The 25,204-nt window shown below is 41.4% G+C and overlaps 1 protein-coding gene across 8 annotated transcripts in view; it reads right to left on the reverse strand.

The window, feature by feature from the left end:
- Positions 1 to 25,204, reverse strand: part of PDE1C (phosphodiesterase 1C) — a 376,897-nt gene that overhangs the window by 206,244 nt on the left and 145,449 nt on the right. For 4 of the 8 annotated variants that reach the window (XM_080383285.1, XM_080383291.1, XM_080383288.1 and 1 more), the window contains exon 1: positions 1 to 25,204. This exon is cut by the window's right edge. The exons of the other annotated variants lie outside the window; for them this stretch is intronic. The gene's annotated coding sequence lies outside the window, so the exon portion shown is untranslated. 8 annotated transcript variants of the gene reach the window in all.

The following is a 25,204-nucleotide window of genomic DNA, read 5'->3' on the forward strand; positions in this document are numbered from 1 at the left end:
CAGCAGCGCTGCCGACACGCTCGAAACCTGACAACTGAGGAAAAAGTCATCTGTCAGCATAGCCCAGGCACGGCTTCTCTCTCTGCCTCCCTCTCTCACGCACACACACAAACAGGCGCGCGAGGGAACAGGCTATTGGAGACAGGCTGGCTCTGATTAAAAACCCAACCAAGCCAAACCATTTGGGAAAAGGAGAAAAAAAAAAAAAAAGAAAAAAAAGGAAGGGTGAATTACAGAAAGTGAGCGACTCACTCCTGGCAAACAGCCATCTGCTTCATTGCAGTCAGCCTGCTTTCCTGAGGGAGTGACGCGCAGCACGGGCTGTGAGGCTTCCACTGGGGCAAAACCCACTTTTAAAATAAATAAATTGGTAAAGCATCATTGCCTACACAATGCCTAAAACATCCCCCAAAACACAGCGGGGGAAAGTCCGTACACTGAAGAGAGATCAAGCCCAACACGTTAGTCATAGATATGCTGATGCCTTTCAACGAGAACCGCAAACAATACATTAAAGGAGAATACGTTATTCATAATGTATGAGGCATGAAACAGGACCTATGGATCAGACTCAGGAGGTTTGCCCGGGGGAGGTTCAAACCACTCAGCTCTCCTCTGGGTCCACCGGGATTCCCTCGTACTGACCCCAGGCACAGCAGGGACCCAAGGTACTGGCATCTCTCTCTGCGCCAGCAGGGTCCCTGCCCAGGACAGGAGGAAGGACAGGGATTTCTCTCATTGCACCAACCTCATCAATCACCTCTCAAACTCTGCCAAGATCACCCGTGTACCTCTCTCTAGTTAAGGTTATTGATGTGGTGCTTTCAGATGAAATAACTAGAGCAGAGGGAAAATAACTGTCAAAACCTTGTCCGAGCCTTAACACATTTTGTGGTGTATTGCAAAAGTTGCCTCTTGAGAAACAGAGCCTGCAGCAGAGAAGTTCACCACATAAAGGAAGACAAGCTCCAGTGAAAATATGCTCGTTGGTGATGACTTCCAACTCCAGTTGTGCAAGTCCACACATCAACACTCTGAGTAGCTTGTGGAAATGTAATGAATACATTAATTGGCCTAATCAAGCCAGCCCCTGTTTAAAGGACTTAAATCCGTTATTAATCATGCAACCTGACCACTTCAAAATCCAACCAGGCAAAGTGAAAACAGACCAGACCACCCTGCCTACAAAGATTCTCCTACACCATGGGGAAAAAAAATAAAATTCCAGTTTTATACATCTATACAAAATCAGTGATGTTTCTGCTTTGGGATCTGTTGTGTGCAAGAGGGCCTATAACTGGGCTTAGGCTCTGAAACTGTGCTGCTGACTTTGTGCAACAAGTTACCAATTTATCGTCTTGCTTCTGCATATTCAAGAGTGCTTTTCATACACGGGAAAACTGGAAGCCTTGCATTCATTAATGCAAAATGCAGTTTTCACTGGGGGGGTAGTAAGGGGAAGAGTTAAAAAAAAGTTTTGAGGTAAACCCATAAATCTTTGAACTTTTCTTCCAAAGTAGAAAAAGTGCCAGGTTCATTTCAATTCTAGTGAGATTAGAGACGGCTCCATAAAAAGTATATCGTATTGACAGAAAGAGAAAGCCTATCTGGAATAAAAGCTTATGTTATCAGAGTTTTACCAACTTCATGGCACTTTTGACCTTGTCAATAAGATGACCCGGTCTTACTGATTCATCAGTACAACCCAGAAGCTCAGCCACACGTTTCATAGGTGACAGGTAATCATTTCCCTACTTATCTCAGTGTCTCCATCTGAGAACCAGACCTACAGGAAGGACAGTGAGTTCCACTGATGAGGAGGAGACTGTAAGAGCAAGGCATTATCGGTCTTCATTATTCCTGCATCATTTTGCCAACATGCATACAATACGTATTTGAGATTACACTTTCCAAATGCAACCCATCCCATTTAAGGAAACCCTTTGTAGCTTTTAGTATTCACTCAAATCAACACAGAGATGCTGAGATTTCTTTTTTGTTGTAGGAGGCAAAGCTCCCTCACCCTTAGTTCCTATGGGGTTTAGATATTTTAAAAAAGCCACCTCATGCAAAAACCAGAGGCGGGTATTCAGCCCCACAGACATGTGGCCTACCACAGTTACATAAAGCAGCCAGCAGAACAAAAGTCCCCATTTACACTTCATTTTTGCCTCTATACCTCTTTCAATTCTATTGCCGAATGCACAGAATCACATTTTTCCCATTCAGCTTTAGCCAGGAGCATTTTCCATGAAGTTTCATTTATTACCAGGAATCATCACTGGAACAGAGAGGCATTACCAACATACCATAACCCATACCCTTTTTAAATAACATTTTCCCTTGAAATGATAAACATATGCACTCCAGCTCAAAAGTAAAATATAAGTCAACAACAATCTGATGCTGGTGTAACACACACGTCTGTACCTTACCTATATTTTATCTATTTAACCAGTGTTTCATTCTTTTCCTCGGTAATAACTTTATAGTCAAGATCAGCAGAACCCAGGTACTTTTCACCTTCACCATGTTATTATTTACGATGCAAATTATGCATTCAAAATACCAGATAATGCCAGAAAGAATATATACATAATGACAGATGAGAAAAAATTATGAAGGGGGGAAAAATTATTTTCAGATGGTATCTAAAAACAGAGAGGCATAAGACTAAGAATTAAAGGACAGTTACTATAGACTGCAGAAAAAATCATGAACTAGTGTCACAGCTATGAAGGCAGGCACACAGGGGAGAGATATTGGGCAGACAAAGACAGCAAGGTGGAGACAAGAAAAAAAGGGAACTACGAGATTCTGCGTGCCAGGCTAGGACACCTGCACAGATTTGAAGAACTAAACTAATACTAAGTGGATCCTGTGAAAAAGGTGATACAGGAGAACTTAGATAACCTCCCAGCCTTGAGCCTTCTATTTCATTGTATTTTGACCTCCAAGAGCCTCTGAGACCATAAGCTACTGAATACAAGGACTGTGCATTCTGATAGCTAATTGTAAAACCAAATAGAACTGGGAATTCCGACAGGGGCTAAATCAGGAAAACGCAGACAAAAATGCCATTGCATTCAACCGTTGAGGAAACTGAGGGCCAGACCATTACGACATCGCAGCAATGATTTTATAGGAATTACAGGTAGAGACAGGGCTCGCAGTGTTTGCAAGAAACAAGGTGACCTGCAAAACATGAACTGGGAGAGGAAAGAGCACTGGCAAGAGTGACACCAGTGTTGGAGCCTGTGGAAGCAAATGGAAAATCTAGAAGCAGACACAGAGGAATCAGGAATGTGTCTGAGGATGCTGCTTCTGCCAAAGGCAAATATTTTTACAGTTGTGACACTTAGCTGAAGGAAGCTTAGACAAAGACACCAGGCAGGCAGAGATGGCACTGGCGAGAGAGTTGCTGAAGACACAAGGTAGCTGCCTGTCCCTTTCATTTAGTGCTATGACACAGTTTGGGGCTGGGGTAGGAGGGAGGACCCTAATGAGATCCCACACAGCAGCACCACTCTGGTAACAAAATAAAAGAAGCTATTATCAACAGTCTCTCCTTCAGTCTCCATTCATTCTCTCAATTTGGTTTTGTATAGAAGATAACTAGAAAAAAAATGTCATTTGGGACTTCCCAGAAATAAAGATTCCTTCCTTCTTTAATAAAATTTTGCAGTACTGTCCAGTAACTCTTTTTTTCCTCCCATGATAGCAGAAACTCTAATAATTAGTTAGGGGCAATAAGGAATTCCCAGCAGCTGAAGCAGTATGAGGATCCTACCTGCTCCCTGGGTCTGTTGCACCACTGACACTCAGTACACCTCGGGCAGTCCGGTTGCCTGTGCCCTGGAGAAGGTCACCTCTTCCCTGCAAGAACATTCAACCATACACCTGCAACGTTAGGTCCAGGGAGGGTCTCTGAAGTACTTGATGCTGATTTTGAGAAAGCTGGCTGTTTAATGAATGTTATCCTTCCCATTGCTAGGTGCTAAACTGTATCAGCTGTCAGTCTAGGCAGTTTAAGTCCTTCCCTAGGTAATTCTTAAGGAGCTACCCAGGTACAGCACTGCTGCAGCTGTTAAACATCTTCAGCTCTCTGCAACTGAGTGAGATCCTCAAATATAACTAGCACACAGCTGAGTCAAGTCGGGACACATTCAAGGAAAAGAGAGAAGTTATGAGGGGTAAAAGCATGACTAATTCCCCAGATGGTCCTCTTCCCTTTTGTGCATTACAAAGGACAACCTACTATGTTTGCTCTCGGAACCTCTTCTGAGCGTTACAAAGAACTGCGCAAGCAGCCATAGTAAGCAGTTTTCCAACACAAGCAAAGATGCCTGTACCAGCTTGGGGCATGCTGTCTGCTTATGCTCCTCTGCAGTGACGATGGAATATGATGTTATTCTTCACCGCCTGTGCTACTCCCTCTTACACTGATGCCCACCGCTGAACAGCTAGTGTGTTGTACGTGTCACTGCCCTTCGGCGGTGAATAAAGCAGTTGCAAAACACGATGTCTTTCTTTCCGCTCATTTGATTTTAAGGTACAGAGGGAGTAACAGGGAAACACAGGAATGCAGGATATTGGTATCACCATGTTCAGGTTTAAGCCTTTGCTTGTTTAAGTCCCTGATTTTGTGATAGGTGTCAGCAACATAGCAAACATCAGGAGAGTGGCTGTGGCTGTAAAATGTTACAAACTTGTCCCATACATATCTCCCATTAATACTTATCACCTTGCTTGCCTTGTCCTTAAACTGAAGACCTTAAACCTCATGGTGAGCAAGAGAAGCTTCCAAAGGAACGAAGTTCATAGGCTGAGCATCTCACACTCATGTTGCTGCACAGAGGTCAACAAATCACAAGCACAGAGCAAGTCTGAAAGGCAGGAACGGTACCGTCTGATTCACTCCAGACTGCTTGACTATCATGACCATCATTTGACAGATGCAGCAGTAAGCCACCTCCTGATGGATTAGCCATGTCTTCAAAGCAGAGGGGAGCTCAGCTGAGGAAAAGCCCACCTGCCTATCAGAGACATCCATTGCTCAGCTTCTGGCAGGTGAAGGCCACACTGGGAGCACAGATGGGACTGTGTATGCAGCACTGCATGCACCTACAGCTGGAGCAGCACCGCACAAACTAAAGAGCACTGTGCTGCATCTATGCACCTCCCCAAGCCATCCCACAGGAGATGCAAGAGGACACTGCTGCTGCCTTCAAACAAGGTCTAGCCCAAGGGAGACACTGGATTTCTCTCTGCTGCTGTATTATTTGGCAAGAGGTCCAGGGCAGAAAGACTCCTTCCTAAGCCCTGGAAGCATCTTTCTTGCCTCCTCCACTAGACTGTGCGAGAGGAGCCTGGACACCCACCGCGGACAGCTTTGGCACACTCCCTTCTTAGGGCACTAGGTCAGCTCTGTCAGTGACAGCAAAGAATGGAGAGCAATGTGGAGGTCCCAAGCAGGCCAAACAAGCCCTACACTGGCCTCCTCTATCCCAGCACACAGATTTGGGCAAATGCAGGCTTCACACTCTTTGTCTCCCCCTTCCTCAGTCCAGGACCATACTTGCATTCATGCTCAAAGCCTCTTGATGGAGCCCTGTGCAGGAAGGATCTTAATTAGAAGTACTTCTCCCTCCTTAGTAAACACACCGTTCTGCAGGACTTCTGATGCAGGAGGGTGCTGGTGACACACAGCACAGTGGTGTGAAAGGCAGCTGGGGAGGGTGGCTCCAACATGTGCCTCCATATGAGGGCAGGCATCACTGCAAAACACACAAAACACCAGGGCATGCAGGAGTAGGTCTGCCTTTCTCAGGGTGGTGGTACAGGTTTTTCATACGTGAGTCCAAGACAGAATAGTCAGAGCAACCTCTGACATACCACGCAGCTGTAAACTAGGCTCTGTCCTCAGATTAAACTTCCCGACAACAACTTTCTGTAAAGGCACCTACAGTTCCTTTCCTTTATGTCTTAAGTGGACTAGAAAAAGAGTGGCAAATTTCAGAGTTCTCCTTGTAGATTTCACCAGCCCACTGCAATGCATCCAAAAATGCTTCCAAGGCAGCAGCCTGTCTGATGGAGCCAGTCCTTCAGTGAGCATGCACAAACTGGAGCAATAATTTCCAACAGCAAGATTTCTGAAGTCTTTGCTGGACTGCAGCAAAACCAGCTAAGCTGCCCCATGCTGAAGGGGTAGCATGAGGCACCGAAAGCATGCTGAGACATCGCTTATTGCTATTCCTACATATTGCCTGTGAGAACATGCATTTTCTCTCATCAATTAATCTGATTTGACAGAATGAAAGCTTCAAGCATTATAACAAGTTCTATAATTAGTATGACTACAATGTATTCATATGTCTATCCACGCATAAACAATCCAGAATCTATTTTATTCTCTTACCATTAATGCCTCCAACCAAACTGCAGCAGAGTATCTGTCTTTGCTTTTATTATTGCACATCCGAGTCTGGATCTCTGAACTTCAGTTACGGTATACGCTGTGATGAGTCTGCCAGTACCGTATTGAAAAATATTACGCCAATACTATATTCAGTTTGTAAAACACTGACATTTCTGCTAATTCTGCTAATGCCAAGATAACCTGGGCAGATTTTGCTCAGCCTTTATCTAAGAGGAAAAAAAATTCTTGCTTGTTTTCAGCTACAAACACTTTTTGTTTGTTTGGGAGGGGCTTATGAGGAGGGAAAGGGGATCAGCTTATAACTTAATTGCATTTATCTTATTTATTCTTCACTTGAAATACTAGAGATCAATCGGGAAATACTTAAACATTGCAGCTCACTTGTATGCATTTTTGAAAAAAAATCAGAATTACAGCACTCTGTCCTGAGCAGAACAACTTCAGAAGGTTGAACTCTGAGAAAGGTAACCACTGTGCTAAGTGTATGAAGAGTTAATGAGAAAAGTATCATGAGACTCAGTAAAAAAAACAGATAATTAATCTAATTGCATAATTAACTCATATATCAATTAAAATAAGTCATATTTCACTACAAAATAGATGGCATTGAACGGAATTACTTCTACTGTATTCAGCTTCTGGCTGTTGAAAAAGCATTAACGTCCACCTAAATATTAAGCATTTTTGATAGCAAGAAACTGTTATCAAATCATAGATGCCTCTGTCCCATTTAGCCAAGAACAGTATATGGTCCTAAGCCTACTGAATCTTTCCTGAAGAGTCCTAATTCAATCATATATTATCCCAGTGTGAATAAGCAACATATCTGTCAGCATCTGGAGTTACACTGGTATGAATAAGGTACTTTGGTTTTGGATTTTTGTTGCAATTCTACTTTCTAGTTTTATTACACTAGGACCAAGTACTTCTCAAACTGTAATTTGGAAGTGAAATTTAATCTTTTTTTTTATTATTATTATTTTCTGTTTAAGATTAGATTTTAGGGCTTGATGGTAACTGACTCACACCATAGCTGCAGAGCCATTAATACCACCATAAGTGAGCGTTGGAAGACAAGCCTGCAAGGGTTAAAGCTAACCGAGGAGCAGCAATCTAAGGGGACTGCTAATTGCTTTTAATTACAAGCAATCACCCAGTTCCCTCAGGGCTGGGGAACTGGGATTTCAGCTGCATCCAGTAATTACATATAGTTTTAGCTTCTCTGTCCAGAAGGAGCACAGACGCAGCTGACCCAGGGAATGGTGAACTTTCAAGAAGTTTGAAAAAGTGAACTACATATAGATATAAGGATACATATAGACATATATGAAGATAATATATTAAGACTACTGCTGCATTCTCTACATACTAATAATCTGTTCAGTCCTAGACTGCCACCAAGACTAAATATACAGAGAATTTCAAGCAGAAGTTTTAAGGGAAGGCAAATTTTAGCTTTTCATCTCAGAAAATACAGAAAAAAAATGTTCGAGTGACAGTAAAATAATCAGCACAAAAAATGCAACTGATGAAGTTGGTGGAAAAGTTGCTGTTCATTTAAACTTTTCTTGAGTTGAGTGTATCAAGCTGACGGTTTTGATTAAAAGCTCTGGTGACTGGCACGAACTTTTCTGCCAAATAATAATATCAACTAATATTGTCACCAAGACAAGTGCGTACCCATCTTCTCCGGTCTGTCCTTTTTGACCCAGAGTTGCTCAGTTTCTGTGACAGCAGACTTAGAAAACTTGCAGAAACAGTCTTCACCTTGGGAGGCTTTCCAAAATGAGAAAATTTCCACGCTGATGACACTTGAAGTTATTACTTAAACCATGGCATTGCAATAGCTCCACAAAAATCCCTGTTGCAGGCACTCAGAGCACTGCAACTTTGACAAAAGCACTATCACTCTTGAAGGGCGGTTTTAAAAGTCTGTTTTTCTTTAATGAACTCCACAGAGCTAGAAAGCCTTAAACCCCATATTGCTATACGTGACAGTTTAGGAAGGAGGCTCTAAAGAGGAGTGATGGTTAAGGGAAAAGGGGCTTTTTAAAATGCTTTGCAAAAAAAAGAATGAGGAAAGCTTGAAAACTTGGTTATGGAAGGTCTTGGCAAAAGAGGTGAGATGTCAGTAGTACTCCAAGCAATTAATTACTTAAAATAAATATCTAATTAGAAGATTGAACAAGAACTAGCTTTCCAGTCTTTTCCTTTTTCACCAGTAAACACCCAGTGAGGTCAAAGTAGACCATTTATGGACCAGAAGCCTCTATGCAACTTTCTCAGTTTCCTGCTCACATTTTCAGATGCAAAGGGATTAAATAAATATTGAAGCTTATTCAAAACAAGAACAAAGTTGTCTCAGAGAGTTTTTTAATCACTACTTATATGTTTGAGAGGTGGAAGTGGGAGGTTTTTTGCTTGTCTGTCTCTCATACACAAAGTACATTTTATTACACAGGCCAATGCTGCCCCCTGTACCACAAAAGTGCTACATTTGATCCAATATTCGATATAGACAAATTAAAAAGAGGGAAGACAGAAATTATTGTACACCATAAATTATCCCTTGTAAAATTAGGAAACACATCTATAACTATCAAGAATATCTGTATATATTCCATTGAATTTTATTGAGTATGGAAATTTATAAACAGACCTTCACTCTTTCCCCCTTTCTGGTTTTGTTTTGGGTTTTTTTGTTGTTGTTGTTGTTAAAATCTGTCCAGCTGCTGTAGAGAGGGAAGATTCTTCACTTGCTTTTTTGGACTACCACTATTTTTTGACTCCAAGGAGCCCAAGTGCTATGCCTTCCCTTCTTATCTGCTGTCTCCCGTGGGAGATAGGTAGGCACCTTTGAATTGCTCTACTTGCCTTTGCTGACAGAGATAGCCAAGTCTGGGCAATTTAACTAGCCAACTCAGGCAGACTGCAGTCCAAGTGACAAACATTAGCTTTGGGATCTTATGTATATCCCCTTCAACCCCAAACCTCCCAATTAAATTAATATTTCCCTTATTTTTCCATGGATAATGGATTTTTTCCATGCATTGGACACGGGTGGAAGAGGAAGCAGAAAGTGGAAGCAAAATGCAAAACTATACTGCAAAATGCAAGACTATACTGCTCTGAAACCAGGGAGCTCAGAACATCATCATCGAAGAAAAGTCTACCGGGTAGCAAGGACCTTTTGCTGAAGTGATTCACAAAGTAGAAGCTTGTTAGTCTGATCTCAGCAGTGTGCCAGGCATCAGAGCTCACAGAAAATAATAATTAAAGGGAAGCAGAATACAAAGCATCTATTTATCACGTTGGATCATGGCTAACTAACCTGGTCTCTTTCTTCCTGAATCCATTTCCTGTGATCATGCAAATGCAGCAGATCTAACATATTTGGAGCTTACGAAGGCCTCAGTTTCCACGTTTTGAAAAAACATGCACTGAAAGAGTGAATTGCATTGTGAGCAGGGACATGACTAAACACAATGTAAGGATGTGGGGTAAACTGGCCTTCACAGGACCCTCCACTGCCAGACCTGGCCGGTCTTCCCAACTTGTCCTTGCTCATGCAAACCCTATAGGATCAGTTGTTTCAGAAGAGCAAAAAAAAGGCTAAAAAGGACTGCAATTGTTCTCTGTAGTTATCAGAGGTAAACACCAGGAAAAAAAACACACCAAACTTTTAAAGGAACAATCTTGCCACAAGAGCAAACATAAATTAACTGGCCCTGAATGCAATTTGGAAGCTGAAAGATTTCTAAGCACTAGAGCACTCAGCCTCTGGAAAAGCCTCCCAACTGGTACAGCACAAATGAAAGAACCCACTCCGCTTACTTGGAGATGAAGGTTCCCTGGCTTACGCAGGGGTGATGTGCAACACCGCAGGCTAGACCCAGTGACCTATGCCGAGCTCTGTGCCATGCAGGTGCTCCTGCACAGAGAGCTCTTGGGCTAATGCCTACAGGGGAGGACAACCAGCTCAGGGCAACCCACTCTCCAGAGAGGGAAAAAAACAAGGTAACAGGGGTTTTCTCTGGGAGGAGGAGAGGCAAGAAAATAGTATATTGTTACTGAGCATATCACTCCCTACTTCACAGAAGAGGCTGCTCCAAAGGTTTAAAAGGTGTTTGTGAAAGACCTTTTCTCAGCTCTACTGACTGAGGTCTCTGGAACAGCTTAAGGGCTTTGGGGCTTCCTCCCTTCTTGTAAGCTGTCTTCTGCTAGAAAGAGGAAAAGCCTGCCCTCAGAACCTGAAAGACCTTTTCCCTGTGACAAAAATAAGAGTTTTGTGAGCCTGCAGGTAGGTTTAGGCACTTCACTGCAATGACATGCTCCCCCATCCTCTCTAGCTGCAATTAGCCTTTCTGCCACAATTGATTCTTACTATGCTTAAAACCAGTAAAGTTTATAATAACCACAAAAAATTACTGAAAAAGGTCATAGCAAGAAAATGTATATATATGGATGTAGCTGTGCATACTCCAGAGACTTCCCAAACAAAGAGGTTCACCACACCAGGGAACGTATATTGCAGAATGGTTCGTCACAAGGAAGGTACGAGGTGGCCCCCTTACCCAGGCAGGTAACTGGCATCCACACCTCAGGATGCACAGGGAAGAAGGTTCAAAGGCAGCTCATACCCTCCTCCGTCCTGCTGCTGTGAAACAAAATCTTCCTTGTCTTCTGGAAGAGCAGAAGATGGTGGCTATTTTGGCCAAAAGGTTTCACAGGCACATGCCCATTCAGGCAGAACGTGCTATGGGATTTGATCGTCACTGCTGGCATGTATTCAGAGAAAGTACACAGGGGTTGGTACCGCTGTTCCCTCTTTTCATTATCATGTTGTACAGAAAAGTATCCTAAAACAGACCAAGTAACATATTGCAAAGAACAGGAATACATATAAAATCCTGAACACGGCAAATTACAATCACAGGAAAGAAAAGAACTTTCTTGTTAGCAAGAGATTTACAGTCTCCTTTTTGCCTTTTGTTTACCACCCTCTCAATGCTGCAGTCCACATTCTGAAAAGAAACCCACAGACTTGAAGATCAGATCCTTATGCTGCTATGCTTTCAATGGATGTTTTAAAGTGTGCAGCACTTTAGCTAAACATCATAGTGTCCCTCCTGCATTTAGAAGCACTTTTTTTTAAACTGATTTTCCAAAGCACTGCTACAAGATCACAAAGTGTTTACAAGCTATGCTTTGCCCTTAGTGTTCACCACTGCCTTGTGGCATTTCACTGGCAACATCAAAATTTACCAATAACTAAAAATCTGCTGAGTGATACTTCAAGATAAATCCTGCACTGGAAGAATAAGTGATCTTCCCCAAATCCTCATTTAAGCTAATTCTTGCAATTCTCCTTTAAATTAGATCCATTGACCAGACTTAAGCAACATCATGTTCACCCTCACCTGTTTCCCCATTTCCACAACCTTGGCCACCAGTGGATGGACTGAAGAATAAACTGAAGTACTGAAGACGGACAACAGCCATGCAGGAGGTCAGTGAAATGACTGCCGTAATGGTTCCTGTATACATATTTGACAGGTGCCCGAGAAAGATGACGGAGCAAAATAACCCCAAGGGGATCACCATCAGTAATCTCCCTCTCATCAGCAACTACAAATGTCCCCTCCGGATGTCTCAGCTTCATCACATTGGTCTGCTACATGAAAATCAGTGTACTTTCACATAAAAACAAAGAATTAGGTCTGCGATGTAGCAGGAAGGAGCAAACTTGTAAAAGAGGAAAAAAATGGCAGGCCATGTTTTGAAGGGTTCCTCAGTACAATCACTACATTTCTGATACAAAATTATTTGGGATCTTTCGACAAGTGCCTTGTGAATTTACTTATCTAGGTCACACCTGAGAGAAATTTAAACAGCGTATTGTCAGGCCACAGAACAAAAAAGAAATTACCCTGGAGAGGTATTTTAATAATAAAGAAGACTACAATTAAATCACTTTGGAATCAAGAAGCTATTACACTACTGTCCTTTAGGAACAGAACTGTCTTTGCCAGAGCAGTGGGTTGTATGACCTTCCTTCAGATAAATACAATGCAATGTCATAAACCCATCAAACTGCATCTTAATATGGCCTGTGCAGACCAAAGAAGTATCTACTAGCTTCATTCATGCCTTAATGTGTTTCCTTCTCACCTGCTACCTTGATCTTTAAAAAATATGCTCAGCAGCAATCGGTTCACTTGTCAGTAAATATTTGATTTATATGTATGAACCATCTGCCACCATAATAACTCAGACCTGAGCACCTCCTAAAAATATTATTATTGCTTTTGGATTCCCCTGGCTCTGAATGTTTATTGAGTCTCAAATGATCATTTTTCTATATGTCAGTTGTGACCATCTGCGCAGAAGCTAAAATTATATCTGTGTGCATGCATATGTGTGTGTGAGTCCAAGCGTGCGACTAGACACAAGAATATTAAGGTAAAAAAGGCAAGCACTAAAAGTTTAAAAAGAGCCAGCATAAAGAGTGCACAGACGGCCCTAAGCAACTCTGTTACATGCCAACTACTTGAGAAAATTTTTAGCTATGTGATTATACCCATTTCCATGCTGCACCACACAGACCCTGCACTGCACACCGAGGTCTTTCCCTGTGGACTCTTCAGGCGTATGAATCTCTTTTCATATTAGACTGCTCAGCTTAGCAACCAAAGCAGATAAGGTCTACAGCGGTACAAGGTCTGGAAATAGAGTCTTACAATAATTATTTGGTTTAATTTCCACACGTTGACTCAGACACATGTGATACTGATATCAGGAAGGAGGGAAGTTGGAAATGGCATTTTTTTTCCATGTGGCATCCTATTTTCATTATTGTTCCCTCTACTGTGAGACGCTTCTGTCTCCAGCACCGGGTAAGTAGTACTGTTGTCCTGTATTTTGCTCAAATTATCTTTGTGTTGCTATTTTTTAGACAAATGCATGTTCTGAACAGGGCATAGGGAACATATTACACATGGACACTGCAAATACTGCATTTAAAAGATAAACTTGCTGCCACAAGGGAACTGCCACCCCTGAGTATATAAGCATGATTTGGGGCCTGTTGTGCCGATAAAACAGTGCTTAGATTTGGCTGTAATGCATCTACAACAAATATTAATAAACCTCCCTGTGGATCTTCACAGAAACTGGATTCAGCATAATTTCATGCTGCATGAAAACTCAGTCTATATGTAACTGTTGAACAAATTCCATGCGGTATTTAAAACTTCAATTCACAATTAAATTGCCCTAATAAATGTATTGCAAATCCATAAGTGGCTCAAACGTGCAGTTGGTATCAGTCATTGTCACTCGTTTCAAAGCAGTACACTCTCCAGTAACTCTTCCATGGCATTGATTTATAGCTATCCAAAGGCTCCTAGAATTCATTTTTGTCTCTGTTTGGCCAGAAGGAAGAGGAAATTCCCTCTTCTCACCAGCTCGACTTTATTCTAGCAGCTCCACACTTCATTATAATGTGTCCTGAAATGGATGCAGCAAAAGAGTCTGAGCAATTCTAACCCACACGCCCTGACAAATTGTGACTCATGCTTTTAATCAGAGCTGAGAAACAACATTTTGCTGCAACATTTCATCTTGCAAGTGTGCTAAGAGGCACAGAGGATGGGCAAGGTTTCTTCTGCTTTCAATTGGAAATAGGTTACACGAGCTCACGGAGAATGAATTGTATACAAATAATTATTAGAATTAATGGTATCTGCTCTTCTGATTTATTCCGAGGAAATTGTAGAGATCAAAAGTTATGGCTTAAACAAAGGAAGGAAAGGAGGGAAGGAACGAAGGGAAGCACAAAATACTTTGTGAACCGAAAATAATACATGGTAGGCCATGGCACACCTTACACCAAAAAACCCCTCCCAGTTTCTGCAGAAAAATGGGAGAATTAATACTTTTTTGGTTTATTTGCAAATATTCCAGTGACTAGTTGAAGAAATTTAATGTACTACATTTCAGTTAAGTCTTAAACAATAAAATCTGCAGGCATAATTTCCCAATATATATTTGACTGCATTTTCACATGCCAGTGTAAATTTGCTACCAAAGTGGGTATTTGCAGTAGGATTGGGCCGATTATTTCTTCATGTTGAACCAAACAAATAGGTGTTTTTTCAGTGTAATAATGGGATCAAAACTGTAACAACGAACCCAGTTTTCTAAGCTGTAAAGTCCCTCTGATTTTAATTACACAATTATGTTAATACAAAAGAAGGCAACAAAATTATTAACTTAATCCTTGGCTTACCTGTTGCATTTTTTTGCGTATTAGTTTTAATCCTACTTTTCAGCTAAGATTGATCATTTTAGGACACAGAGAGCTCTTGCAGGGTTTCCATTCTTCTTATTCATATTGGAGAGTAATAAACACAACACCATTTCAACAGGAACTCCGAAGGCTTATTGACTTCCATCTACTGAAGAACTTCAGCGTGTGGCTGGGAAAAGGCACAGCTGCTTGCTCAAATTGCGGCTCCCACTCCTCTGCTGCACCAATTCCACCACCACTACAACAGAAAACTTTGCTTACAACATGGGCATTCAGCTGACTTGCCTAACTAACAGGCTCAGCAGCCGGCTTGCAACAGGGAACACCTTTGCCAGTGCTCTTGCCCCAAAAGGAGAGGGAGTGGAGAAGCCTCTCACAGTGCTCCTGAGGTTCAGAGGCAATACCTAGCCAAAGGTCCTGCTCCCTGGGAGAGACAACAGTTGTGCCCCTCCCCTCACTCCCTAGGAGAACCTTTCAAAGGCAAGTTTTGCAGACAAAAACATACAGACTTCCCATACTACTAGTACACTGGACTGCCTTGTATCTGTGAGATATTTACATTTCACTCCTGAAGTACTTCAGGTCTATGTAACCTAAGACAGGATCCTAACAACCCACATCTCAGTCCATTAAAGTCTTGTTTAAGCACCAAAGCTGAGTACTCCCCATTCAGTATTTTTAAATGCATTCCAAGCTAGAGCTGAGAAACTGTAGTGCACAAACTGATTTTGCAAATGAACCACACAGAAGGAGATCAGAAGTTCTGTTTTAACTCCCTTTGGCTCTCCAATTCTCTCTTATGGAATCATAGAAAAGTTTAGGCTTGAAGGGACATTTAAAGGTCATCTAGTCCCTGCAGTGAACACCAACATCTTCAACCAGATCAGGTTGCCCAGACCCCTGTCCAGCCTGACCCTGAATGCTTCCAGGGATGGGGCACCTATCACTTCTCTCAAAAACCTGTTCCAGTGTTTCATCATCCTCATCATAAAATTTTTCTTCCTTGTATCTAGCCTAAATCTACCTCCTTTTAGCATAAATTCATTTACACTCTTGTCCTATTGCAACAGGCCCTATTAAAAAGCCTGTCCCCATCTTTCTTGTAATCCCCTTTGAAGTACTGAAAGGCTGCAGTAAGGTCTCCCCAGAGCCTTCTCTTCTCCACGCTGAACAACCCCGACTCTCTCAGCCTTTCCTCGTAGAAGAGATGTTCCAACTCTCTGATCGCTTTTGCAGCCCTCCTCTGGACCTGCTCCAACTGGTCCATGTCTTCCCTGTGCTAAGGACTCCAGAGCTGGATGCAGCACTCCAGCTGGGGTCTTACCAGAGCAGAGCAGAAGGAGAATCACCTTCTCCAATCTTCTGGCCATGCTTCTTTTGATGCAGCCCAGGATATGGTTGGCTTTCTGGGCAAATCTTGTCATGCTCTAGGAAGTCTTATTTTAACAGGGTGACCGCCTGTAACTTTATACTGAAAAAATCTGAAAATAAAATGTAGGAGCTCCACGGAAAAGCAAGCCTGCCTGCATGTATCTGTAAACAAGTTCCCAGCTCCCTGAAGTGTATTCGAAGTAGAATACGTGAAACTGTTTACTCTTTAGGAGCTACTGCACTGAGTTAGTGGTTTCACACAAAGGCACACAGCAGCAGCTACCAACATTATCAAAAAGCCTTTCTCTGGAAACACTTGCTCATTGAGCACCCTGGAATTAGCCTTCAAGCTTAAACCTAGGTAAGCGTCCACGGTGTGCATTTCATTTCCAAATGCCAGTAGCTGACACAGCTGTTTATAGGAAGGCTCCTCCTGATGTCAGACGATTAAGCACACATGAGATCCATCCATACACTGTCCAAACAGACAAGTCAGCTCAGAAACTAAACATTTTACTCCAAAGATACTTGCAGTACCCCCTGGGAACTTGATTCAGTCGCTCTCAGTGATAGCAATGCTGGGTAAAACCAGTATAAATACTGATGGTGTTTTAACCTGAATAGTTGTCTATTTGAGCCCGATGTTGCCAGATGTGGGGTGTCTCCTTGGAAACATGAAGCATTTCTCTTCCAAAAAAAGGAATGAATTCCCATTGTGGCACAAAGACCAGATTCTGGGCTTCAGCTGGAAGAAGTCACGTGCCTGCATCTGTAGCAGGACACCTAGCCTGTACAGTTCATTCTCTTGGTGCTGGCTTCTCTTGAGTATTTTCTCCCTAGCAGTATAATATGGAGCCCTTAATTATTAAATTATAAAGCATCACTTTTACCAGCAACTTAGAAACACACAGAAAAAACTATTAAAGATTTCTTATTCTGAACCAAATAAAATAGGAATATTTTTTTAAAAACCACTCGTGTCACCACAGTACTAAAATAATACTTAAAGCTTCGTGACTTTAGTAATCTTCCTATCCAGCAAGATTTCATTTGTGAATCACTGATGTGTGCAGCCTGCTGGCAGAATTGTATCTATACCCAAAGTATATGACACAAAATGAGGTAACATAATAAAACCTCAAGTGTCTGTGGTGCCTTGCAATAAACAAGCATTAATAAAAATAACCCACCAACAAGCAGGATCAACAGAAAAGTGATGCATGTAGACTACAGACTAATAAGGGATTAAGAAATTGTTAATAAAGGAAAGGAAAAATAAAACTAGCTGTAAGCTCAGCTCAAGAAGCAAACACTTAGATGTGTGGACTGGAACTCTTATAAAACATACATTTCTTCACTCTTCTTTAATTAAAGAAGGAATGTCAAAAATATTGGTAGTTCCTTTAGAGAAAAATGATCACACCTGCTGCTAGTCACCACTTACCATCTTGCATGAAACACAAAGACATAAGCAGGTGGTTTTTAAGCATTCCTCTTCTGCTACCACAAATAATTCCATGTTGTCCCATCTGACCACAGTGCTTTCAAGAAGAGTATTGTTATGCAGTTTTGGTGAAAAAAAGCATTATTTGAAACAGCACATTGTTGAAAGCAAATGGATATGAAAGCAATCAGCAGGTCTCCAGCTTTCAAGGTCATATCAGATGTGTGTCCCTAGAGGATACCTTTTCTATTTCAAAAACTACTCTACTCCTAAGCCAAGTGTAACAATCCTCAAAGGCCAGCTACAGAAATGAAGTCAAAACAAATGAGCCATCTGAAGTCCCCAGCAAGCTGAAGGCTGGCCTTTACACTGGTAACCATACTAGCAGACCTCTATTTCATGAATTTTTACAGTGATCACATGGTCTAACAGGTGGGTTAAACGTCAGGACTTCCCTAAATTCAGTGAGTAGACACACAGCAGAGACCTCTCTATGTCAATTCAATTCTAAGGGGAAACATCAAGAAACCAAGTGCAGCAGTTGAAATTCAGAGCTGTCCTTAAAGAATTTCTAACCTTTGCTTCAGGCAAGAAAGTCACAAAATTTTTAAACCTCAAACACTGGTTACAATTCCAGGTGAAAACACATTGCCATTAACAAAGCAAATTGACAGCAATGTTGGAAAGAGGGTGTAATTATGCCTCATAGAATTAATCAATATGTTTATTTCCGATACAGCCCCTGATCTTGATAACAACATTCCCTATCTTTAACCATGGCTATGTTCATTAGTTGAAGTATTTCAAGTGTTTGGAGGATCAGGACTATAGGACTCTCCAATCCACTGTTACACTGACATATTGCATCAGGGAAGAAGCAGTCCAGTCATGCTGTGTGGTGTGGGGAAAGAGCAGAGCAATGAAGCAACGTGAATCCCTTGAGGCACTCAGGCAAATGCAGAACAATATCAATTTGGTCAGGAAAAAAAAAAAAAAAAAAAAAAAAAGTAGTGAAAATTTTAGAGACAACACAAAAACCAAATAAATTAGCAAGTCCTCATCTCTTCCTCTGCAAATTCCTAGTATTTTTTTTTACTGCATCTTTTCTATTAAGGGAGGAAAAATTAGTATTACATGCAATGTTCCCACTTGTTCTGGAAGAGGACAAAAACCTGCAAAGAGCAATGATATTGGCCCCTCACACTTTTCTATCAAAAAAAAGTCTAACAGTGCCACTGCGTATGCTATCACCAAAAGTCTGGGAAGGGCTCATTGGGGCTTTGCAATCTGCGGGTTAGGACTGGTCTGGTCTCACTGGAGCAGAAGTGAACAGTCCCTCCATGGGGGTGGCAGCTCACGAAGGCAGAGCAGCACCAAGATCCCCTGTTTTGTCCCTGACGCACCCCTAGCACAGTCTCAGGTGAAGGACTGCAGGCTGTGGCGCAGAAGCTCCCTCCCCTAGCACATCCCCAGGGAAGAGACAGGGAACAGGGATGGGTGGGAAAGTGGAGCCCAAACTCTTCCTAACTTTTCCTCTCCCTACTTCCAGATGAGCAAAGGGCTGCAAGGCAGTGATGGGGCAGATGCATGCAAAGAACAAATTGGGCCACACCAGACAGTACAGGGAATATGATACAAAGCTAGCATTCACCCTTGGGAGTTTTGGTATCATGTCAAGCCTTGAGCTCAAAGGCCCAGTGTCAGAGTGATATTGGTACCTCACCCACCACCAATGGGGACCTCAAGCAAGGAGAAGCAGAAAATATGCAGGAAAATTTATACATGTTCCTGAAGCACATAAGATAGAGTAAATTTTAAAAATGGATGCTACAGTAATGTTCCTGTGAATAGCCTGTGCATCCCAGAGTGTGAACAGCTGGATCTTGATAGTACAGAGAAAGGAGCTGGAATGGTCCAAGCATGAAAAGATTAAGGGATCTACAGTGCACAGGGATGGTAAAGAAGAACTGCACACTTTTGCTGAGAGACATGTGGATTTCTTTTCTTTAGGGTGGCAATATTTTTTATAGATCACAAGCTATCTTCTGGAACATGTATTCCCACTGCATAATATCACTTACATTAAATTAAACTGTTAGAGGAATGAATACTCTATATAATGATTTTGACATCATGCAGTATTTGGAAGCAGAGCAGTAGAGGCGGATAGAGATGTGATCTATAGATAGAAAATTGTTCTTCGTAAGCAAATGATATTCAGGAAGAACCAGTTTTACTGATAGTATGCTCAATAGTATCAGATCTTTTATGCTTTCATTTTAAAAGAGTTGTGAGTACCGCTCAGCATCATTCTGGCCAGCACCACCTGCTGGATCCCAGTAACAACACAAATTATACTTCCTACTTCACATTTATTTATTCCACCATCACCACCTGTTACACCCAAGAGTTACTGTGCTTTGTAAGCAACAGGCATAAGCTCAGGCAGAGGTTGCTAGTAGGAAATAACATCTCTGTCCAGATGCCTGTATTTTGTTGCTGCCTTCCTACCTCTCACTACAGCCAAACACAAGTTTGACTTTTCTGCAAAAGGTGCACATTACTTAAAAAAACTCACCTTATGCTTTGTATGACTGATCAGCATTGTTGATGGGGTGTCAGAAGCGCAGTATTTAGAAGAGAGCTGCTCATCCCAGAACAATTCAGCACAATTCTGTCCAGAAGCCTCCAGGACTTTGGTACCTGCAGGTACCATATGGTCCTCATCAACCAAAGGCTCATATGTACAGTGACCACAGAGGACAATATGAAGACAAATAATGAACTTTAATGAAGGTGAAGAATCATTGCCTGGAAAGTTACTGATGAATGTAATGCAAAGGGAAAGGCTTCTCCGTGTCAAAAGACACACTAACTGTCATTGCACAGAGGTACTGAAAAACAAGATACGGACTAGCCTTGCATTGCCTCCACATAGCGGATTAATACTACACACTATGTAGATTTCACTTCATGTAAGAGTCATGGACCCTTAAAATATTTCAGGGTCCTCTGCAACCCTGGAGGCCCAGCAGAACTAAGATGATCTCAAAGTTCCCATCTTCACCATTTTTTTGCTACTGTCAAAATGGTATTATTTTTTTGTACTCTTAAAAAAAGAGGAAACAGGTCTTACATGTGTGAGCTTCCATTAAAATCTGTAGCTATAGATAATTTGTTTCTTCTTCCTGAACACTGTTGCCAGCTCATTTAAAGGGAACCCAGCTAACAGAAGTGATTTCAATCCAGCATTTCAACTATGGATCCTTTTATATGTGCAATATAAGTAACAGTGTGCATCAGGTCTCAAAAATATAAAAGAAGAATGAAAGCAACTTTGATATCTCTAAAATTTTATATTGTGAAGGAGAGCTGTACATATGCATTGAAGGGAGAATGTGCACCCCCAGGACATTGCAGCATGCCAGATTGTCACATCAACAAATCAACAGGAAGCATAAGGTGGAGAATTTCTGGCAAAGTAAATAAATGCTAGAGAACATAGTTCCCTACTCCACCACGCATCAAACAAGGAGCTTAAAACAAGACTCATCTTAAATGGTCCCCTTACACGTCCAGCAATTACATCCAAAGACTGCAGTTCAAGTACTTTCAGTGAAAAAAGAAGTCCAGTAACTTTTTCCAACAGAAAGGGAAAGGGGAAGAACCTGAATTAATCCTAACTGACTTCAGGCACTGCAGTGCCAAAGTTAGGACTTGATGATCCTATGCTGCCTGGATACCCAGCAGTGGAAGGTCTTGAGGTGGGCTGAATTTTCCCTTGAGCCACACAGCTGCCTCTCTTGAGAAAGAGCAAAAAATAACCGAAGATTAATCTGAATCCAAATCTCTGATCCTGTGGCTTTATTCACGGTGTTAAACATGGGGAGAGACTAGTCTTGTTTCCTTCCTGTTTCTCCAGTGAGATAAATCATAGATATTAATAATTCCACTTAGAAGTAAGTTAAAGGTTTTGACTGAATGAAATGCCTGCCAAAAAAATTGGTTACAACCACCACGATCCTGGGCACACACGTGGAGTCTGTTCAACACATGCTTTTGTTTGGTAAAATGGGTTTGAACAGGGGTAACGGTATCATCATCCTGGTCTCCTTGCCTTTTATCTAACAACTCAGCAGTCAGAGCATGCACTCACGATGTGTGGCCCTCAGGATACTTTATAACTTGTCAAGAAGGTCAGTAGCATGTCAGTCCAACATAATCTGGACAGGCAACACTGGGTGAGTCACAGACCTTTGGGAGGTCTGTACTAAGTGTGCCCCAGGCATTCACTCTCAGGAAGCAAAACAAGACAAGGCATCTAAATCTACTTGCATTTATATTTTTTCAGCTTCTCCTCAGCTTTACAGGATACTTATTTACAGAAAGATAGGTGCTTACAAGATTGGTTTCATCTGTTTAGCAAACATGAAAATACTGAGTTTCCTTGAAGAAATGGGAGAAAACTTGTGAATGTCAAAAATGTTATTCTGGGTCAGACAAATGGTCTACCTCCAACAAAACAGTGACAGCTACCAGCAGCAATAAGAGATAGCATTTAGGGACAGCACATGAATCTGGCTGTTTCCTACAGGTCACTCTCCTTGTAATTCCCCAGCATCTGCACTGTTGTGTTAGGGATGTGGAGCCTACAACCATGCCTTTTTCCTTTCATTCCTCTTTACAGACCTGTTATCCAATAATTTGTCTAAGCTCTTTCATACCAACTCATATTACCTGACTCCACAAACTCCTATTAGAAACAAATTTAAGAAGTTTATGACCTACCATGGTCAAAAATCTATTTTAAACTTATCTGCTACTAGTTTCAGCGAGCCCTCCCTCATTCTAGGATTGTTGAATTTAGTGAGTATCAGCTCTGCATTCACACTACTCCCCTAAAGATATCATACACCTTGCTCATAATATCCCCTCACAGATTTCTGCTCTCTAAACTTAAGAGTCCTTGTCTTTTAATCTGCCCTTGCACAGCAGATGCTACAGCCCTAAGATAATTTTTGTTGTATGAACACACACAAATATATTTAACTCCACTACACTGTTCTTGAGATAGAGGGACCAGAACTACACACAGGGCTCAAGGTGGGGATGTGCCAAAGTTTTAAACAGTGGCGAAATGATGTTCTCTGGTCTTATTCCCAGTACCCTTTCTGAAAATGCCCAATATTTTCCTAGAGTTTTGGCTGCCTCTGCACTTTAAGCTAATGATTGCAGACACCTGTCAACAATGACTCCAAGATCCCTCTTCTGAGCTGTAACCATCACTGTCATGCTAACATTATACAAACATGGTTTAGACTGTTTTTTCCTGCATGCACAACTTTATGTGGTTGCACTGAAACTCAACCTGCCACATATTTTCCCCATGCACTCAGTTTAATGAGGTGGTTCTGGAGTCCATTGCTCTTGGGGGAGCACTCTACTACCAGCGTCATCTGCCTACTTTGAGATTTGACTGCGCGCCACCTGCTCTAGGTCTGGAATTCATGTAGATGTATCATATTCGTGTAACCGACCTAATACTTGTTTTAAAGGATTTTTAATATATTTTTTTTTAACCTATGACAGATCACTGAGTTACCAGCATATTTCTTCGTTTCTAAAAACATTTTGATAATTGTGTCACACTACTGAGGGGATGGGGCCTTGGTCTATTTAACTATTAACCTGTGTTTCAGAAAGCTGAAAGGGAAAGAGAAAGCACCTTAGCTGGTACAGTGACTTATTTTTCAAAAGTTTTACATTTAAGCATACGCCAGGCTCCTACAAACTGTTTTCCTAGGCTGAGATGGTTTCTGTTTGTAGCCTCTCTCCCTTGCCTCTTGAATTTACAATCTTGGGTTCCTGTCCAAACATTTCTACTCTTGCCAATACAACTGTGTAAAGTGCACTCATGTTCTCCCTCATGCCACATCTCGATTAAAACTCAGTTCTGTTTCTGATTTCAGTGAAATTAGTTGAGAAAGTGAGATGGATTTTGGTGGAAAACCAGAGAAATTACATTCCTCTGTGGAGCTGTAAGTCAATATACTAACAAAATTGCACAAACCATGGGTGATTCAAGTGATAGATGTAGAACGGCACAAAAATGGAGCAGGATCATGTTTCCATTAAATTCAGCAGGGAAACCTGTATTTACTTTGGTCAGGTGGAGTCAGACTTCTTTGAGATACAATAAACCGAAGAATTAATAAAAAAGTTTTCTTCATTTACTTATCCTGTCCACCTTCTACTGTAATATTCAATGCAATAATGCAATTCCATAATGCTATTTGGTCTTGAACAAATACCCACCTCCTCCAAAGAAAAATTTGTTGACAATTTTCCAGAAAAAAAAAAATTAGCTATTGTCAGATTGCAAAATAAGAAGAAAGAATAAAAAAAGGAGTAAATGTCTCTGCTGCTAAAACTATCTGCAACTAACAATATCAGAAGTGCAAAAAATAAAACCAGTTCACAAAAATATTGCAGGATTTGACAAGAGCAGATTTCTAAACGTTTGCTGGCCTGCAAAGTACAGGGCTCAGTAAAATCAGAGAAGCATTGAAGAAAAGGAGCAGAAGGCACTCCATAGCCTAAAACCTATTGCTTTGAGTCTTGTGAAGCATCAGTGCTCCAGTTAGCTGAACAGATTTATGTTTTCATTCTGCTAAGACCTCACTCTAACAGTACAAGTACCTTTAGATCTCTGTACAGTCTTGTCTTTATCTCTGTCTGCTGACAGATGATGTTCTTTGAGGCTGAGTTGTCTGTCTCAGATAACCACTAGAGATCATTCCTCACCTTGAAGTACTTCTGAATTAACTGATGTCATTTTATTCTCTCATCACTCCATTTCTTTTTAAATAAGAAAGTAGGAATTCACATAGTTATAACCTGAACATGAATTAAAGTTGCAGGCTTTCAGATTTATGTCTTTTTAAATGCTGAAAGACAGTTGCCTCAAAGCAAAACAGAAATTTGTTGTGTACTAAAAGTTCCACTGCAAGAAATAAAACTAAAAGTCTGGCCACACACTCAAATGCAATTATGCCATGAATGAAACATGCTGCCCATTATGCAGCTAAAAACTTCATCTATTTCATATGCAAAAATAGAATTTATGTTGGAAAACAAATACTGATAAATACTTGGCTCTCTTACTGAGCATGCTGGAGGACCATGCTGGCTTCGGCAGCCAGACAAATTCCATACCTCTGTGCACGATGCCTTGTCTCCCGGCCCTCCCAGCTCTTCCCCTCTCTTTTTAGTCAAAGACATGTAATTACCCACCTTCTCCTGCCCTTCACATGGCAGGGAAGGCAGCTTAAGAGCTTTATGACTGAAGCATGCTCCCAGCAGAAAGCACTATCAGCTCTGTAACACTACTAACAGTAACCAGTTAGAGAGGAACATGTCAGCATTCCTCAACAATCCCATGCATTCAAAAGTCTCCACTTCCCACAGTTTCTCATTAAAGAGCTTGGTTCATACTCTATCCTGCATTAAACCTGTCCTCTTCCACAGAGCCCCAAGAACCAGCACTGCTATAACTTGTCCTACTTGCTTCCAGAGAGTTAGGTCATCCATAATTTTGGACCATTTTATCTATAAAGCAAAATTGTTTTCCCAAGGGCTT

The sequence above is a fragment of the Falco punctatus genome, assembly GCF_963210335.1.
Source record: "Falco punctatus genome assembly, chromosome: 4".
Classification (NCBI taxonomy): domain Eukaryota; kingdom Metazoa; phylum Chordata; class Aves; order Falconiformes; family Falconidae; genus Falco; species Falco punctatus.